The following is an 18,363-nucleotide window of genomic DNA, read 5'->3' as shown; positions in this document are numbered from 1 at the left end:
AATCTTCTAGGATCAATAAAGATATTTTTTTTCCACTATTGACATTAAAGACTGAATGTTCAAGCAATGTGTTTATTATTCTTGATATGTTTTCTTTGTTACACACTCAAGAGTGGACACATTTTCCATGTAGAATCGTAACAGTACACTTAGCCAGCATGACCTAGAGATCTTTCTTCTTTACCAGCAACTCTCTCAGGTGCTAAGCCTTCTTCATGCTCTGAACTGATGGATTCTAGAGTGGAGCCATTTAATGGGACTCAATCTAAATTTTTGAAATTAGAAGTATTTCAGATTCCTGGGTTCTTGGATTTGGAGATATTGGTATGGAATTTCAAACATCGATTGTCCCCTAGGGTGAAAATCAGCCATTTTCCAAAATCAGAAATGACCTAGAATCTGTAAACTTATGCGGGCGAATGATGCTCAATATTTTTAGCTTCCCTTCAGAAAATAGAAATACTAAATTCTTGAGTTTTCCAATAGATACTGTCTGTGTGTCTCAAATGAGCCTTGTGTTCTATAAATATCAACAATGAATATATGCTAACCAAACATAGTAGAAAGGTTCAAATTGTAATGTTTTATGGTTCAGACTTTGATATGTGAGAAGATAAGCTTGGGTTGTCTCGAGTTTTCACCATTTCTGTATGCTAATTGTTTTGACATCATATTTGAAAGCAACGTGAAATCAGTTAAGAGTCATAATACTACATTATAGCCATAGAGCATTATTTCTAATGATATCATGTGAATTTCATTTATTCTTCATTTACAATCATTATCTGAGTAGACTCTTATTTTGAACATTCTGTCTTACAAGTTTAGAAGACCGTCCTTAAACATCTAAATGTTCATGCCACCCTCATTTTCAAATAACATGGGCCACACAGACACGGTTCTACACTCAGAAACAAGGCTAATAAGAAGTTGCCTCGAGGCAACAGAACATGCTGGAGGCCTATAAAAGACCTTGTGCAGAAATGCTCACCCTGTATGCCACAGGGTATTGCAAATGGGACTGGGGCCCAGAAAGGAATAGAATGGAAAATTTATAGGTAAGGGAGTGTCCCTAGAGGAGAGTACATTGATAAAATGAGATTACACCATAAATTTCCAAATCCTGATATGAGAGACAGAGGCTCCAGAATCATTCTTACATCACACTCCATGCTTGAATAGATAAGACTTTTGTTCTTGGCATTAAAAATGCCATGGAAGGAAAGGGAAGACAACTGCAGTTGTCATGTGTAGTGTAGGAACACAATGATACCTCTAGAAAGCTACTCACAGACCCACAGCAGAGATACCTGAGGTACAGACATGGGAAGGAACAGTTCAGCAGTGAAGGCATACATAACTGCTTTTCAGAGAACAGAGGAGTAAAACAAAACATTTTAATATTTAGTTTTTACAATTAAAAATAATATTTGATATCTGGGAATTTTGCCTACATGTTTATCTAAGAACAATTGTGATGCTTTTGAGGGTCAGAATAGGGTATTAGGTCCCCTGGCACCAGAGTTACAGAATGTTATTAATCACAATGCTGGGAATCAAACCCATGTCTTCTGAAGAACAGCCAGTGGTCTTTACTCCTGAGTCATCTCTTTAACCCCTGATGGTAATTCTCTTGATTAAAAATTGAAAATTTCCACCTTTTAAGTCAAGTCTTTTTAAGCATGGGTCTATACTATATTTATTCAACATCTCCCCTTTAAGACTCCTTATACAGAAGAGATCATAGATTATTTCTGCTTGTTATTGTTTATTTACTTGGCAGGTGTGACCTATTTATTCTTGTTTTCTCTAGTGGAAATTAGAATGCATCTTCTATAGATTAAATTACAGGGCAAGGACTTGGGTTAATCATACTGTAGAACACACTTGGCATTGAAGATAAATCTGAGGTACTTTCAGCAAATAGGAAAGAATCATTTTGAAGAGTGATGGATATCTTTATTTGTGCTGATAAGTTAAACACTTATATTTACATATAATACCTTATTAGACTATATATATATAATATATGCATATATTATATACATAAATAATAAAAATAGACAAGCATAGACAAGCTGAATATGGCCCAGCACACATGAGGCAGGATCAGAAGGATTAAGTTTTGTTCTATTCTGGATTACAGAGTATGATCCTGTCATACACAAATAAACACACACACGTTAAAGGGAAAGCAAAATGAACTTAGCAGTCAGTTTTCTCAAATCCAAGAATCCTGAGGTAACCTGGGAATTCTATGCCAAAATATGTTGAACCATCTGAAATTACTAATATTTACTTTCTTTTAACTTACAGATTTTTCAGTTAATATATCAAGTGTAACATATTTATCTTGGTAAGTTAACTTCATTACAGTTAAAAAAAATATGGCGATTTCTCCTTGGTAAAGGGCCAGTGGCAGCCCAGTCATTAAAACGTTTTATTCACCTTATCTGAGATTCTGTAAGTTTTCCTTTATATCTGCATCAGCAAACATCACAGATCCTAAAGTGATTCACCTTCTGCAACTGCTTGTTAATGCACCCAGCTGCCTAACCTCGGCACATTTTCACTGTTTAAACGATGTGGGTAGTCCCTTCTTCTTGTTGATGGTTTTGTTCTGCTTTTACATAATCCGTAGTTCACATTACATCCCAGTTGTAGCCTTGCTTATTTCTATCCCCTGCTCTTCCATAGGACTCCCCGAGCTCTACCTAATGTTTGGCTGTGGGTCTCTGCATCTGTTTCCATCCACTGCTGGATGAAGCCTCTCAGAAGACAGTTTATGCTAGGTTCCTGTCTTCAAGCATAGTAGTGTATCATTCATAGTGTCAGGGGTTGGCTTGCTCCCATGGAATGGGTCTCAAGTTGGGCCAGTCCTCAGTTGGCCATTCCAACCAGAAGTCTCTGCTTCGTCTTTATCTCTGCACATCTTGTAGGCAGGACAAATTGAGGGTTTCCTGGGTGGATCCATGTCCCCCACCTTCCACTGGATGTCCTGCCTAGCTACTAGAGGTGGTCACTTCAGTCTCTTTATCCCCTGCTCATTCCTTGTCTTAACCTCAGAAATTTAGGAAATGGCCACTTTACTCATGCTGTTTTAGAAACATGTGTAAGGACCTGTAAGCATAGTGAAGTCCCTGCTTGATTCAGGGGTATTTCACATCCTCTTTTATTTGATAAGAAGAAAATGAAGTGGTTTATTAACATCATAAGTCAGTTCTGCTATGCCGGTATGCCCACTCTCTCACAGGGATGCAGCTATGGAATACAGATGCACATTCCTCTTACTAATATTACTGCACTCTTGCGTTTTAGTACACAAGGAAAAAAAAATCGAGGCTGCCACTCAGGAAATTACATGATTTAAAAGCATAGCCCTACACTTCCTACAATACACCTGAGAAAACCGTTGTTTTTTTCCTCATTAAATTTACAGTATACATTTCAACTTCCCCTAAAACAGGTGAGGAAATTCAATACTACTACATTTTGGACCCTCAAGACTGAGGAAGATCCTGGCAGCAGTTCAAAAATAATGACATAACAAAGAAAAGAAAAAAAAATAGATGTTGATTTTTTCCATGGATGTTGAAGACTTTAATCATTGACCAAACAGAGATTTGGGGCCTATTTGACAATCATGTCTACTTGGAAAGCCATATTGAGTATTTCTGTTCAGTCAGCTACAAAGCACTGGTTACAGAGGAATTTATTGGGGGGGGGGGAGAGGGGTTACCAAAACAAGATGCTGCTGTGATTTACTGATATACAAGGCTGATGCTGAATTAAGCTTTAATTCAGCTGTAGTTAGAGACCAGGTCTTTATTATCTTTTCATAAACACAAGTACACATACATGCTCCCAGACACCCCTAATTTTATGTAATTAATTGGGCTCCTGGTTGGGGACTTTAAATCGTTTGTGGTGTGGTTAAGTCAGACATCAAAGACGGTGAGTATGGCAGAGGAGTAGCTTGAGAGCAGTGTTTATAACTTATTAATTATAGAGTCTAAGGATATGTTACTGCTTGGTTATTAAATGATAATAGTAATCTGAGCCAATTTGATTATTCAAATATTTGTGCTTCCTGCATGAAAGCTCTACTGTTGTAGAAAGAGATTTTCTGAATTCATTATTACCTGTATGCAGTGGAGTTTTTGTTATCTGTCTTTTTTTTTTTTTTTTTTTACTAATTTTAGTACTGTGCACTTTATTTCCTTTTAGCAGATATCTTAAGTTTTGCCTTTTGCAGGAAGGATAGATCTCACAGAGACTTTTGAGATTTCTTTTGAGTATCATTTCTGTGATCCTACCTTCCATTTGTCTACTTTCCTAGCACGTTCTATAAGTTTATATTCCCAAGGATGTATTTTTTCTTCATATACTTGAAAATCCTCTGATTATACCATGTACAACATCATGTAACATCAAGATTTCTTCCAGAAAGTCACAGAGTGAACTAAATTCTGAGGACTAGGGCTCAAGCGATCTGTTGCAACCATGAATCATCTCTAGCATCCAGGTATCTTCAATCTTGATTCCTTAATAGTTTTATAATAGTGTGGCATTAAACTGTTCTCAAGCCAAGAACAACAGAGAGGATGCAATGAGCAATGAGATGCCCACTCATTCAATGTGTATGATACATGATGATGATGCCTTCTAGTTGGCATCGAGGACAACACAATGGACAGCATATACCTCAAGCTTAGATAGTTCACAGTCTAATGCTATTCATTTATTTCTATTTCAGTATACAATAGTAATAGAATAACAGAATCCATTGAAAGAAGTTACTCCTAATGAGACGTTGTATATGATATTAATCTTTTGTTCCATTGATACACATTTCAAGTTTTATTTTAACCTTACAAATCAAAAGGCATAAGTTATCCTGCCCTATTATTTGTGTCTCATTATCCTGTGAAGTTCTTGGAATGTCTTTGATTCACCAAGTACAACTCAGCCTGCCAGAGGAGGGGCTGTATTTCTTTTTGATTTATCCAACAACAGAGTGGAATCAGGAGCATTATACCTATCTACTATTGCAGATTTTATATTGTAATATTACTTAAAAATGATTTTTCTTATAAGCTTATTGTATACTCTGGCAGAAAAAGAGGGGGCTTGCTTATATTAATTTTTTTTCTGGGCCATGTTTTACATGTTAAAAGATTTTGGCCTACACATTCCAAACTAAATGTTATAATAGCTATTCCTTTTGATAATGATGATCTTTTTTTGCAGTAGTTTTAATTTACTCACTAAGAAGTTACTTAATGTCTTACTTAATTGTCATTGGCCTCTTTTCATGAATCATTTAACCAGAATATACTGAAATGAAGGCCTTGTTCAAGTATGATGAGAGATACATTTTTGAGTGCAGGCTGTAGTCATAGTATCTTTTCTCCTGGTGCCTATGTCTTTTAACTTGCCTCATCTAGCTTTGGTCAATGTCGAAGTTACCTGCTTGAGTTATGTAAGTGCCTCCTCTGGGTGGCTTCTAGGGGTACATTGGTGCAGTAACCAGGATATTCAGAGAACATAACCATTCATCCAGTATGTAAATAGTTTGCTTGTGTGTATTTCTGTATATGCTGGTACACGTGCACATGTATATATTTGTGGAATCCAGAGGCCAACTTCAAGGATCATTTCTGACATTATTAATTGAGACAGGTGCTCTCTGTGACATGGGGCTTGCCAAGTAAGATAGACTGTTTGGCCACTGAGCCCCAAATCTGCCTTTCTCTATCTTCCCAGCACTGAGACTACAAGTGTACATTGCATCATGCCTCTCTCTTATTCATGGATTCTGTGGTTCAAATTTAGGTCTTCAAGTTTGCCAGGCAAGCACTTTCCTGACTGGGGTAAACTTCAGCATTGTGTATTAAGATTATTGTATTCGAATTATGCTGTATTGTGTATGGTGTGTTAGGGAAGAAGACTTATTCACTCTTGTGCTGGACAGGATTGCTCTGGACTGTCTTCCTTGAAGATCAGCATAAATGTGAATCATGATTATTTGTTGTTTGAGGAAACAGCAAACATCATGATGAGAAGTGTCTGTAGATGCCACTTCACTGTGGTCAAGAGAGGGATTCATTTGATGTTGCATTTCAGTGAGGTACAGCTAGAAATTTTTAGAGTTGTAAATGTACACTTAACCTTCTTCATGGTTGAAAGAAAAAGAGAGTGAAGTACAAAAGACTGAGAGTGAGAAGGCTGTAACTCATGAGCCAATATAGTGCTGTACAAACTTTGACTTGTTTCCTATATTTTACTCTTCCTATGGGGGGGGGGGATGTTTCAAAAGCATTTTTTCAAACACCTGTTTTTGGACAGTGGCCATAAGCCTGGAGATGTTGTGGAGTTGTAGAAACTAAACATTAATTAACATGTAATCCTTATGTGCTCTTACTTTACTAACAAACTAATGGATTCATAGCAATAGTCATATTGATACCTATAAGAAGGTCACTTATTCTTGTCCTTGTAACGTTTCGCCAGCAAAACAGACTTGGACAGCCAGATCCTTCTATGGCAAAGCTTTATTGCTTACATCTCAGGAAGACTTCGAATACAGGAAACTCAGTCCTTTTAAAACCCACAAGAGTGGTTGGAGACGTGACTCACCCTGACTGGCTGCTCACTATCAGCCCAGATGACGCGCCACGGGACAGGCAGGGAACAAGGAATGGAGAAATACCCCAGCACATACGCAGACTAATTGTTTATCAGTTAGAACACCGGATATGATTGCAAGGGCGGCTCCTTACAACTTATGATTAACAATGAATGTAGTAATAATGATTGGGAAAACTCCAAAAAAAAAAAAAAGCTCTGTTTTCAAGTGACTTGATTTGGTTGAATACTGAGGATCAAAAATCAGATTTCTCATAGTTTCAGCAGCTGATCTCAATGTAGGAGAATCTACGCAGATAATCGCTTGGAAAAGTCATTAAGATAGGCTGTTAAACACTTCAGACTCATCAATGTACAAATATGCTGTATGTTTTACACATTTACATTGAAAGGGTCTATAATCCTTTTGAGTCAAATTGACTGTAAAACGATTGTGATTTTCAGTCTATCCTATTTTATAACTTTTTTTGGGAAACATGATTTTATCAAGGACTTAGAATATTTGGTCATTATACATAAACAAATATACACATACACATATACATACATATACACATGCACAAAGACATTCCCTTAGTGTTTATACTGACTTTGAAAATACTGAAGTCAATTTCTACTGCCTTTTCATGTGAGACCTTAATCCTTCCAGATTTAAGTTATTTTTCCACATTTCATTATTGATTCAGTTTGCTAATTCTCAAATATTTTCCTAGGCCTTTTCATCAGTGTTTTTGCTGCTGGGATTGTTTACCAGACTCTTGTATTTTAAAACACCTTTAAACAACGCAGAGCATCTTAAAACTTGTCTTTAATTAACACAGCTCTTTGGTTGCCTTCGCCTCCCTGAACCCAATTGCACACGTGGCAATTAGCTATGTGGAATGCTTTATCAAATGCCCAATGGGCCGTACCCATTGTAAATTTCTAGGGAGTAGGGAATGAATTTTTGACTCAGTTGCCATTTATTATTATAATTTTTTCTACTTCAGTTACATACAGCAGAATATAATGAGCCAGTGATACATACAGTGAGAATACTAAAAGTATGTTTGCTAATGATGTGTGGAGTAGAAGCGAGGCTGGAAATCTGTGCTTAGAAAGGGTAGAGATCCTCACTCTCACCATTGGACTAAGGTCAGGGATCCCTTTGGAAGAGCTGGGGGGAGGATTAGAGGAGCTGAATGGAACGGCAACCCCTTAGGAAGAGCAATGTTGCCAACTAATCCAGGCCCTTGGAAGCTCCCAGAGACTAAGCCACCAACCAAAGAGCATACATACATGGGATGGTCTGAGTCCCCAGCGTGTATGTAGCAGAGAACTGCCTTGTTTGGCCTTGGTAGGAAAGGATGTGCCTAATCCTGTAGAAACTTGATGCACCAGGGAAGGGGGATATCTGTGGGGGTGGAGGAGCACCCTCTTAAAGGTAAAGGGGGAATAGGGTGGAGAACTCTGGTATAGGGCCTAGGAAGAAGGCAACATATAAAGTAATCAAAAAAAAAAAAAAAAAAAAAGATGGTGTCTAAAGTGAACATGGAAGCTCCTGTCCATACTAAAGCCAAAGCCAAAGCCAACGAGAAGGCCTTGAAAGCTAAGAAGGCAGTGCTGAAAGGCCACAAAAAGAAGATCCGAACTTCACCCTCCTTCCAGTGGCCCAAGACCCTGTAGCTCTGGAGGCAGCCAAAATATCCTCGAAAGAGTGCTCCCGGGAGAAACAAGATTGACCACTCTGTCTTCTTTATGGCTGACTCGGGGTCAGTAGGAATTTGATGATAGCAGAGGACAACAACATACTTGTGTTCATTGTGGATGTCAAGGCCAACAATCAAGCAGGCCATGAAGAAACTCTATGACATTGATATGGCCAAAGTGAATATACCAATAAGGCCTAATGTAGAGAAGACAGTAAATGCTCACTTGTCTCTTGATTATGGTGCTCCAGATGTTGCCAACAAGATTTGGATCATTTAAACTGAGTCCATATAGCTAACTCTAGATATACACTTTTTTTCAACATAAAAAAAGGTTAGATATCCTAGGCTACATGTAGTAGCAGGAGATGTTTGGAATTTGGGCATCTAATTTCAGGGAGAATCTGATCACTTTTTTCCCCCCCTATTTTCTAACTTTGCCTCCACCAGGTCATGGTACTGCTGGAGAAGTAGAAACTTTCAAATTCAGTAGGAAGAGGACAATAACCACAATTTTGTAGATTGATATGGGTAAGGCAAAAACAGCAGGTCTTCTACTCTACGTTCTGGAATTTAGCATTTCTTAACTGTCATTGCCCACATATGAGGATATTGTTGCTTTCTCAAAATTAAGCAGCAAGGAAACTAAAAGCACTTAAACAAATGCTAAATAAACCATAAGCATTCAGTGGCATTATCATCTCTAATTGACAGTTGTAGCATTGTGATTCAGGAAGGTCTAAATGAATCTGAATCTGTCCAAGGTCACACCATTAGGGATGGGTTGAGGTAAGATTCCTGCTGTTCCATATTAAATCTACACAGTCACATTGTCTCCTTACTAGTATTAAACTTTTCCTTATAACATTATACACATCTCCCCAATATCTAAAACCAATCACTAGAAAATCCTAATTTTATTCCTCCACATATTACAAACTCAGTTCTTAGTATTTCCCCTAAAACAATTCATATGCTGCTTTATACACTCCTGTTGTCTTTTATAGAGCAGTAATAGGAGATACAGTTCAGAGATGGTTGAAATATAGTATAGAGTGGTTAAATATATTCACTCCGTTGATGAAATTACAGTAACTTCTGAGTTCTAAATCTCTGTCTAAGTCTAGAGACTGTCTTCTGTTTTATTTTCCTAATCTTGAGACCAAGAAAATACTATCAGTGTTCTTTCTACCACCACAGCAAGAGACATTTTAATAATTAAACACATATTTGTACAAGCATATATAACCAATGTGCAGTGAAAGCAAGACACTTCTCAAATGAAGGTGGAATTTGCCCTCAGTTTGAGTATTTCAGAACCCTATTATGAATCCTGTCAGAAGTCCACGATACATATCCAAAATGCCTTAATTGTATATCTAAAGACAACAGGTTGAATGCATCCCCAGGATTATAGTGTATAGATGATAAATCCAAGCCTGTAATAAGGGTAAGTTCAATTAACTATTAATTTTATCACTTTGGGGACATTCAATAAATAGAGGTAAATGAATGATTGTCTTCAGGCTGCAAATTTGAAAGTGAAACTTGTGCACTATTTTCTCCCTTTCTGTTTTCAGAAGCAATGAAGGCATGAGAAATTGACAAATCAATCATAAGTCAAGCTAGTGCACCAAAAAATATGTAGTCTGAAACACAGAGAAGACAAGGCACCTGTAATAAATACACACAATTTCACAGACTCTGACACTTGGCAATAAAATATTTAACCAAACATGTGAGAAAAAGAATAAAAAGAAAATACCCAGACGCTAGTAAAAAGTAAATGTTGTGTCCATCTCTGACAGAACTGATATGTGAGAGATTATAGATTACAACATCCACTGAAATGTAACTTCCAGAATAGCTGGAAAAATAGTCAGCTCTATTATCAACAGTGTCTATGTGTGTACATTTAGAGTAATAGGCATGAACTGAAAATGAAAGCCACACTCATTATGTTTGTGTTTCTTTAGTAAAAGAGGTGTAGATCTTAACACAGGAAGATTCCAAAGCAGAGTTAAACATCAAGATCTATGAAAGACTGCAGATCCACCCACTGATACACAAATTCATGGACAATCAAGTCCCTTCTATAGGATGACAATATCTTTATACAATGTATACATATATAGATTTCCTATAATGGATATTACAACACAAATGTGATATGCATAGTTAGTATGTTTTATTAAAGAATATTAAGAAGAGTATCTAATATGTATACATGTTTAGTGCAAACACAGTTTCTTTCCAAATATTTTGATCCATAATTGGTTGAGGTGGTGAAGGTAGCACCCGGTGGTTTGAAGTGTGAGTTTTGGTTAGAAATTTCCACATGTATTCAATAGGTATTAATAGGATAACATAGCTGAAGAGGTGCATAGTCAAATAAATGTTTAAAATACTGGAATAATAAAGATAACAAATTTTTCTCAGGGATCTTAACATTGGGAGTTTAAAGTAAGAGTTAAAAGAATCCAGCACTACTTAAAGCCATGCGCCCAGAGCTTTAGAGGCCTTATGTTCTAAATATGAACTATGGGGAACCTTTCTGAGAATTACACAAACACCTCTTTTCCATTCTGAGGCTGTGGGAGGCAGAAGCTGCCCTCGCTCCTTTCTGCCACTACTGTATAAGAACGCATCTGAGGTAGATCGGTGTTCCTTGGTAATTTGTCAATTAAAACACAATTCTATATTGCATGCAATCTTGAAGAATATGATAGACTACTAATATCTTGATGATATTGCCAAACATAGTTGGTAAGACAGACTCCATTTGAAATTGACTTTAAATTACTTTTATTCTTTATATATATTTTTTTTAATTTCAGAGAGGAAATCCCTTATTCTAGTTGGATTTGATGACGAATTTCAATTAACTTCAATGCATTAATTTCTTGATATTATCATATGTGGAGAAATGTGTGTTTTCTTAGGACTATACAACTTTTAATATGTATAAAATGTAGCATTATTTATGGTTTCTTCTTGACATGGGTGGAACACTACTTGGAGTTTCCTCTTCAAAGTCCAAAGTCCAAAGCACAATTTAATATTTTCTTATTAATATAAAGTAAAGCTATGACTATATCTATATTTAAATCTAAATCTATCTATATATACTATATCTATAACTATCATTTTATATATCTGTATCTATCTATCTTTCTATCTATCTGTCTATCTATCTATCTATCTATCTATCTCTATGAAAAATGAATGCATATAGATAATGTGCCTTGTAGCAGTTTTAGTTAGGATTTCTCTTGTTGTGAAGAGATACCCTGATTACGGCAACTCTTGTAAAGGAAAATATTTAATTGGGGCACTGGCTTACAGGACCAGTGGTATAGTCTATTATCATCATTGCAGGAAGCATGATGGCACACAGGTAGACAAAGTGCAGGAGAGGTAGCTGAGAGTCCTGTGTATTAATTGGCAGGTAGCAGACAGAAAGAGTGAAATTGGGTTGGTTTGAGTGTCTAAATCCTCAAAGCCCATCCTCTGTGACATACTTCCTCCAAGAAGGCCACACCCACACCAAAAAGGCCACACCTCCTAATAGTGCCTCTCTATGCACTATAAGCTTATGGGGGACAACTTCATTCAAACCTCTAGAGCAGTCCTACACATACATGTATACAAAGAGTTACTATATATAGGCATATAATAATATACTGGAAAAGTATATTTTTTTCAATTTATCAAGATAAAGCATATAGATATCATCTCAAAACGATAAGATAACTAAATACTTTCATGATAATTCCATGAATTAATGTATCAGAAGTTTCTTACAGTAGATATGTCCAATATCAAACTGAAATTCTTTTATACAACTATAACCATTTGCTTAATATTATGTTTTTTTTAATTACTAAAAACATTCTTTCTCATTTTGAATGAAAGTTCTCTTATGTCAAAACATAAATAAAACTCAGTGGTATCATAAAACCAAATTATTAGAATACAAATTTGTAAAAACAAATCAAAGTTTTACACACTTGAACTAATTTTGTGTGTTCAACTGCATTAGATTTTTTTCATTTTATAATATTCTTTGTAAGTGTTATTTCTTGAGTTTTAACAACTTTCTTAAAATATAATTTACCCAAGATAAAAATGTACTATCATAAGCTTTTCACTTGGTATGTGTGAAGAAATATATGTAACCATATGTACAACTCAATATGTATGTGTATGGAAACATATATATGCATAAGTCCACACATATACAAATGTATGAATGGTACTACTGTGTTCAATTTAAAGAAAAGTATGTCATAGTTAGGGTTTTATTGTTATAAACAGATACTATAACCATGACAACTCTTATAAAGGAAAAAATCTAACTGGGGCTGGCTTATAATTCAGAGGTTTAGTCCACGATTTTCATGGCAGTAAGCATTGTGGCATGAAGGGAGACGTGGTGCTGGAGAGTTCTAAATATTGATATACAGGCAGCAGGAAAAGTATGCCACACTGGACATGGCTTGAGCTTCTGATCCCTCAAAGCCTTGTCCCACTGACATAGTTCTCTAATAAGACCTCACCACCTAATGCACTATTTCCCGTGAGCCTATGAAGACCACTTTCATTCAAAACACCACAGTATCTATCCTTCTTCAAATTTCTTTGTAGTTCTATCTATGTGGAATCTGTCTTCATTCACATCTCAGTAGTCCCTGGCCGACTTTCTCTCACTGTAGGTTATAACACAAATCACAACATAGAGTCTTTTGAATCTTCTCACATTACCGTGATCCTATAACTATTTATGCTGTAATGTGAACTTACAGTTCATGTCTTTTTATCACCAAGTAGTATGTTATTGTTCAGATAGTCTATAGCTGTTTATCCAGTTGCCAGTTGTGAAATTAAAAAAAAAAGTTATCCATTTGTGGTTATTAGAAGTATGTGCCTACTAATTGGCACATTTAAGTCTTTGCGTGAATATATGTATATGTGTGTTTGTGTGGTGGGGTGGGAGAGAAAGTTAATTCCCAATGCTGTTTAAGTTTGTGAGCATCCCTAAATACACTACACTAAGGTTCTAGTTTTGCTAATTTAGACAGTCTTTGTGTAGTTATACCAGTGGCTGGTATGTGTGTGTGCTTGTGTGTGTGCGTGTGTGTGTGTGTGTGTGTGTGTGAGCGTGGGTGTGATACTACTGTGTATAGCTTTAGTTTGTATTTCATAATAAATAATGATATCAAGGATGCTTTTACGAACTAGACATTTATATACTGCCTTTGAAGAAATGTTTAAACAGATGTAAATCACTTATCAATTGATTGATTTACATGCATACACCAGAACTTTTATAGATAGGTAGATTATATGTAGGTACTCTATTTTAGTATCTGACTTTCCTTTTCACTTTCTGAATATTGATTTTTGAAGAACTTCGCCAGGTGCTTTCTTCAGACCATTGGTTGGCATTGTACTATACAATATGCTAGAGATGTTTGCTTCATTGCTACACACAATTCTCTACTTTTCTAATTATGCTATGTCAGCTACCATATTCAGATAATTGATTCATTTTAGTATGTTTTATGTAAGTCACAGATACCTTATCACTCAAGATCATTATCAATGGGAGAGAGTTAAGTTCCCTCTTCTATTGTTTAATATCCTTATTGCAAAACTCATTAATTAATAGAAGGCCATATTGCTAGACTACACCTCATGCCATTGAATGTGTCTGTAAGCCCAAGTTCATGAAAATAGGACAGATCCTGATGACCATAGCTGTATCTCCCATTTATAAAATATTTTAGTTTTGACTCTCTTTAAAAATCATTTACACCGTTCTAAAATTTTTGTCATTTCATGTAAGCTCTCTTGTTTCTTACAAAGTATAACAACAGATCTTTCTGAGCTTAATGGAGATTCTGTCGTCAGTCTTGCTGGGGCAGACTGCTGTTCTAACAATATTACTCTTCCCTCAGAACATGTGGATCATGTTATTTTATTTATGCTTTGATTTCCCTCGACAATATTTTAAAGGTTTCATTTCATAGGCCTTGGAAGTCTATTAAGTTTATTTATAAATAATTTTATTCCTTTCATGCTACCATATGTTTATATTTAAACCAGTCTTTCTGCCCACAATGCATACACATATAATTGGCTTTTATATTAGTCTTGCATCTTTGGGTCATGCTATATTTATTTAATAGGCCTAATAAACTCATTATAGAGTGACTAGGATGTCAAAATCCCATTCTGGATATTTCTCAGAAACAGACTCTTATGTTCTCAGTAATACAGAGGAGTGACTTTTCAGATGACAGAATAAATTGTTGTGGGTATTTCTGTATAGGGTCATGCTATTCTAACTATGATGAATGGTTCACAAAAAGTTAACTATATGTGCATTTTGAGTGTTTATTTGATGATAGCTAAAATTACTAATGTTCATGTTTTAACACCATTTCTCATATACATAGGAGATGTGGAGAAAAAAATAAGAACATACAATCTGGCAGTAGAATAGATTCGAGTAATTTAAGAGACCTTTGGTGGTAAAATGCCCCCTTTACCCCAAAGATGAATATTTAAAGTGAATACTTTTTTCAATACTAATTGTGTTAACAAATATTCCTCTTTAGTGTTGATTTCATTAAAGAAACTGTTTGCATCTTCTCATACTTACTGCTTAATTTACAGTTTACAGCAACAATGCTCTTTTTAATTTCTATTTAAGTGCTGTAAATTGTACTCTTTAAAACCACATTAAACATAAATTTTCCTATTCATTTTAAGTGTCTTGTAAACTAATTCTAAGCTAAGTTTACTCATCTCTTACTTTAGGAAGATGAACATTTTTTTTCTTGAATATTTTTGGGTATTTTTAACTATATAAAATACAATCTTCTCTTCAGCCATAGTATTAGCTGTTGCAATGATAAACACATGCAGTTTACTGATGACTATGGGAATATCCAGTACATACCTTACTTTCTAGGTAAAATGCAGGTTTACTTGGTTTTCAGTTTGTTATTTCTTTTTTAAGGGTTTTACTTTCTAATATTAACTAATTAATATGAGAAAGGGCTCAGGGCTCAACTGCTGACATGGACTGTAGATGGGACCAGGAAGGATCAGCACTGGGAGGGCTGAAGGAGAGACAAAGGGAATATGAACGGTATCTCTACATTGAGCTAGAAACCTAGGACAATGGAAACTCCCACGAATCTATGAGGTTGTCCATAGCTAAAACTCCTAGCAATGGGAGATATGGAGCCTGAACAGTTTGTTATTTCTTAAGCTGAATACATTTGTAAATTAAGGGCACAAATGAAAAATGCTGTATAACTCAGACATGCAAAATAGAATTCATATACAGACTTTTGGAATGTGACTGAAGATTATGCTACACATAAATTAGACTTTTTTTGTTAGTCTATGGCTCTTGCTTTTATTATTATTTTTATTTTTTTTTAATTAGGTATTTTCCTAATTTACATTTCCAATGCTATCCCAAAAGTCCCCCATACCCACCCCCCCAATCCCCTACTCACCCACTCCCCCTTTTTGGCCCTGGCGTTCCCCTGTACTGGGGCATATAAAGTTTGCAAGTCCAAAGGGCCTCTCTTTCCAGTGATGGCTGACTAGGCCATCTTTTGATACATATGCAGCTAGAGACAAGAGCTCTGGGGTACTGGTTAGTTCATATTGTTGTTCCACCTATAGGGTTGTAGTTCCCTTTAGCTCCTTGGGTACTTTCTCTAGCTCCTCCATTAGGGGCCGTGTGACCCATCCAATAGCTGACTGTGAGCATCCACTTCTGTGTTTGCTAGGCCCAGGCATAATCTCACAAGTGACAGCTATATCTGGGTCCTTTCAGCAAAATCTTGCTAGTGTATGTGGTGTCAGCGTTTGGAAGCTGATAATGGGATGGATCCCTGGATATGGCAATCACTAGATGGTCCATCCTTTCGTCACAGCTCCAAATTTTGTCTCTGTAACTCCTTCCATGGGTGTTTTGTTCCCATTTCTAAGAAGGGGCTTTCTTTAGCTACATGAGATAAGCCTTTGGTATTTATCTGCGTATTTATATGCACATGTGCGTTTACATATATCTATGTAGATAGATTGATGGATTGATGGATAGATAGATTTGATTCAACAATGACTAACATATAATAAGCAATGTGTTTTACCTTTTATTTTTAGATATTGCTGAAATACCTAAGTACAACATTTCTCAGAGCTGAGGTCATATAAACCATTTCTTACATTTAACCCTTGGGCTTCAAGTAGAGTTTAATAAGGACAAACATGATAACATGAAGTCATCAAAAATGAAAAAAATTAAAAAATCTAGGAGACTCAGGCTTTAACACGTTAGTGGTATAATATGTGCTTAGGTGGTTAACATTTTGATCATGTAATGGTGATATTTTGAACTAATCTACTTTCACGGTGTAAAAACTCAAACTCCCTTTAAACACTCATAACATTATTCAGAATAGCATTTTAATGCTACACCTAACACTTGTGTGATATCCTGTAAAAGACTACACACATATTCAACATTCCTTCATTTAATTATTAACATTTAGCTATTGAGTAATGTATAAATCTGTCCTCTAGATGAACAGAACTTATAGAAGAATCTATCTATTGAAAGGGGATTTATTAGAATGACTTCCAGTCTGTGCTTCAGCTAATTCAGTAATGACTGCCTGTGGAGATAAGTCCAAGAATCCTATAGTTGCTCGGTCCATGAGGCTGGATGTCTCAGATGGTAATGTCAGTGAGAGAGTGGACTTGATAGTGAGAGTGGTAGCAAGCAGGCAAAGAGAGAGCAAGTTTCCTTCTCCCATGTCCTTTAAGGCTGCCAGAAGAAACTATGACCAAGATTAAAGATGGAACTCCCCACCTCAAAGATCTAGATTAGAAGCTGGTCCTCCCATTTTAAATGGCCTAATTAAGAAAAAAAAAAAAAACCCTCAAGGGTGTGCCCAGTCTTCTGTATATTATTAGTTAAGCCCAGGTGTGGTCAAGTAGACAACCAAGATTAGGCATCACTGACACTTTAGGATACAGCTATATTTCACACAATGGACAATCTGAGAATATCATTAATGCCAAGCATTTCCTAGAGAAATATATTATTTAGTGGTATTCTAGTGAAGTAATAGTTAAGGTTCTTTTCTACAGCACTGTCAGAATCCTTAAACTTTACCTTGTATTGAGTTCAAAACTAAAATGCTGACTAATTTATACATTTTTTTCAAATCATCCATTGGAGGATAGCCTACCAGAGGCCACATCCTTAAAGAAAACTGACAGCAGAAACTACCAACTATAGTAGATATCTTCTCAGCTAGGAATAAAGACTTGTGGGCCCTTCCTGCTTCCATAGGGCAGTGTTGGCTGGCATTTTCCCCTGTGGTTCTTGTTCAGGCTTCCACAACTGCTGCTGCTATGTTCTTGAGTGCAAATTGTTCTTAACAGAGAAGGTGATTATAAAGGAAAGAGCTAGGCTCTGAAAATTTTCCTTTTGTGGCAAAGCCAGCAATCCCATGATAAGGCCCATGCCATACTGTTTATATTTGCAGCTTCCAGAACTGCAAATTAAGTAAAACTTCTCAAATAATTAGCTTGTGTCCAGTGTTTTGCTGAGCAATGGAAAGCAAATTAGTTCAGTTAATCATGGGTCATGATGTGTGTTTGTGTGTGTGTGTGTGTGTGTGTGTGTGTGTGTGTGTGGTGTCATCTATCTATACTTTATACTAATTATCTCCTCTGTCTTTTTTATATGTATTTCTTTAGATTGTTCATGTAGAAATATCTAGCCCTATATGTTCAAAGTTCATTATGTAGTTAAAGACATTTTTATCAAGTCTTGTTAGTTACTCATTTGATTCCTGTTCTAATTATGGACAGAGATTTTTCTTTCAGTAATTTCTCCTTTAAGCTCCTCACATCACTTAGTACCAAGCTGATAAGTAGCAAATAATCTTAAGTGCCAACGAATTGATTAACGAAGTTACATTTTGCTAGA

The 18,363-nt window shown here is 36.0% G+C and overlaps 1 protein-coding gene and 1 long non-coding RNA gene across 2 annotated transcripts in view; both read left to right on the top strand.

The window, feature by feature from the left end:
• The window catches only part of Nav3 (neuron navigator 3), a 774,463-nt gene that overhangs the window by 307,368 nt on the left and 448,732 nt on the right, over positions 1-18,363 (top strand). The window lies entirely within an intron of this gene.
• Positions 1-18,363, top strand: part of LOC115487471 — a 77,726-nt gene extending 59,363 nt beyond the window's left edge. The window contains exon 2 of the long non-coding RNA XR_003949035.1: positions 1-18,363. This exon is cut by the window's left edge and continues 40,438 nt beyond it. This is a non-coding gene — a long non-coding RNA (uncharacterized LOC115487471).

Source organism: Mus musculus, chromosome 10 (genome assembly GCF_000001635.26).
Source record: "Mus musculus strain C57BL/6J chromosome 10, GRCm38.p6 C57BL/6J".
Lineage (NCBI taxonomy): Eukaryota > Metazoa > Chordata > Mammalia > Rodentia > Muridae > Mus > Mus musculus.
Note: the sequence above shows the minus strand (reverse complement) of the source record. Positions and strands in the feature narration are given on the sequence as shown.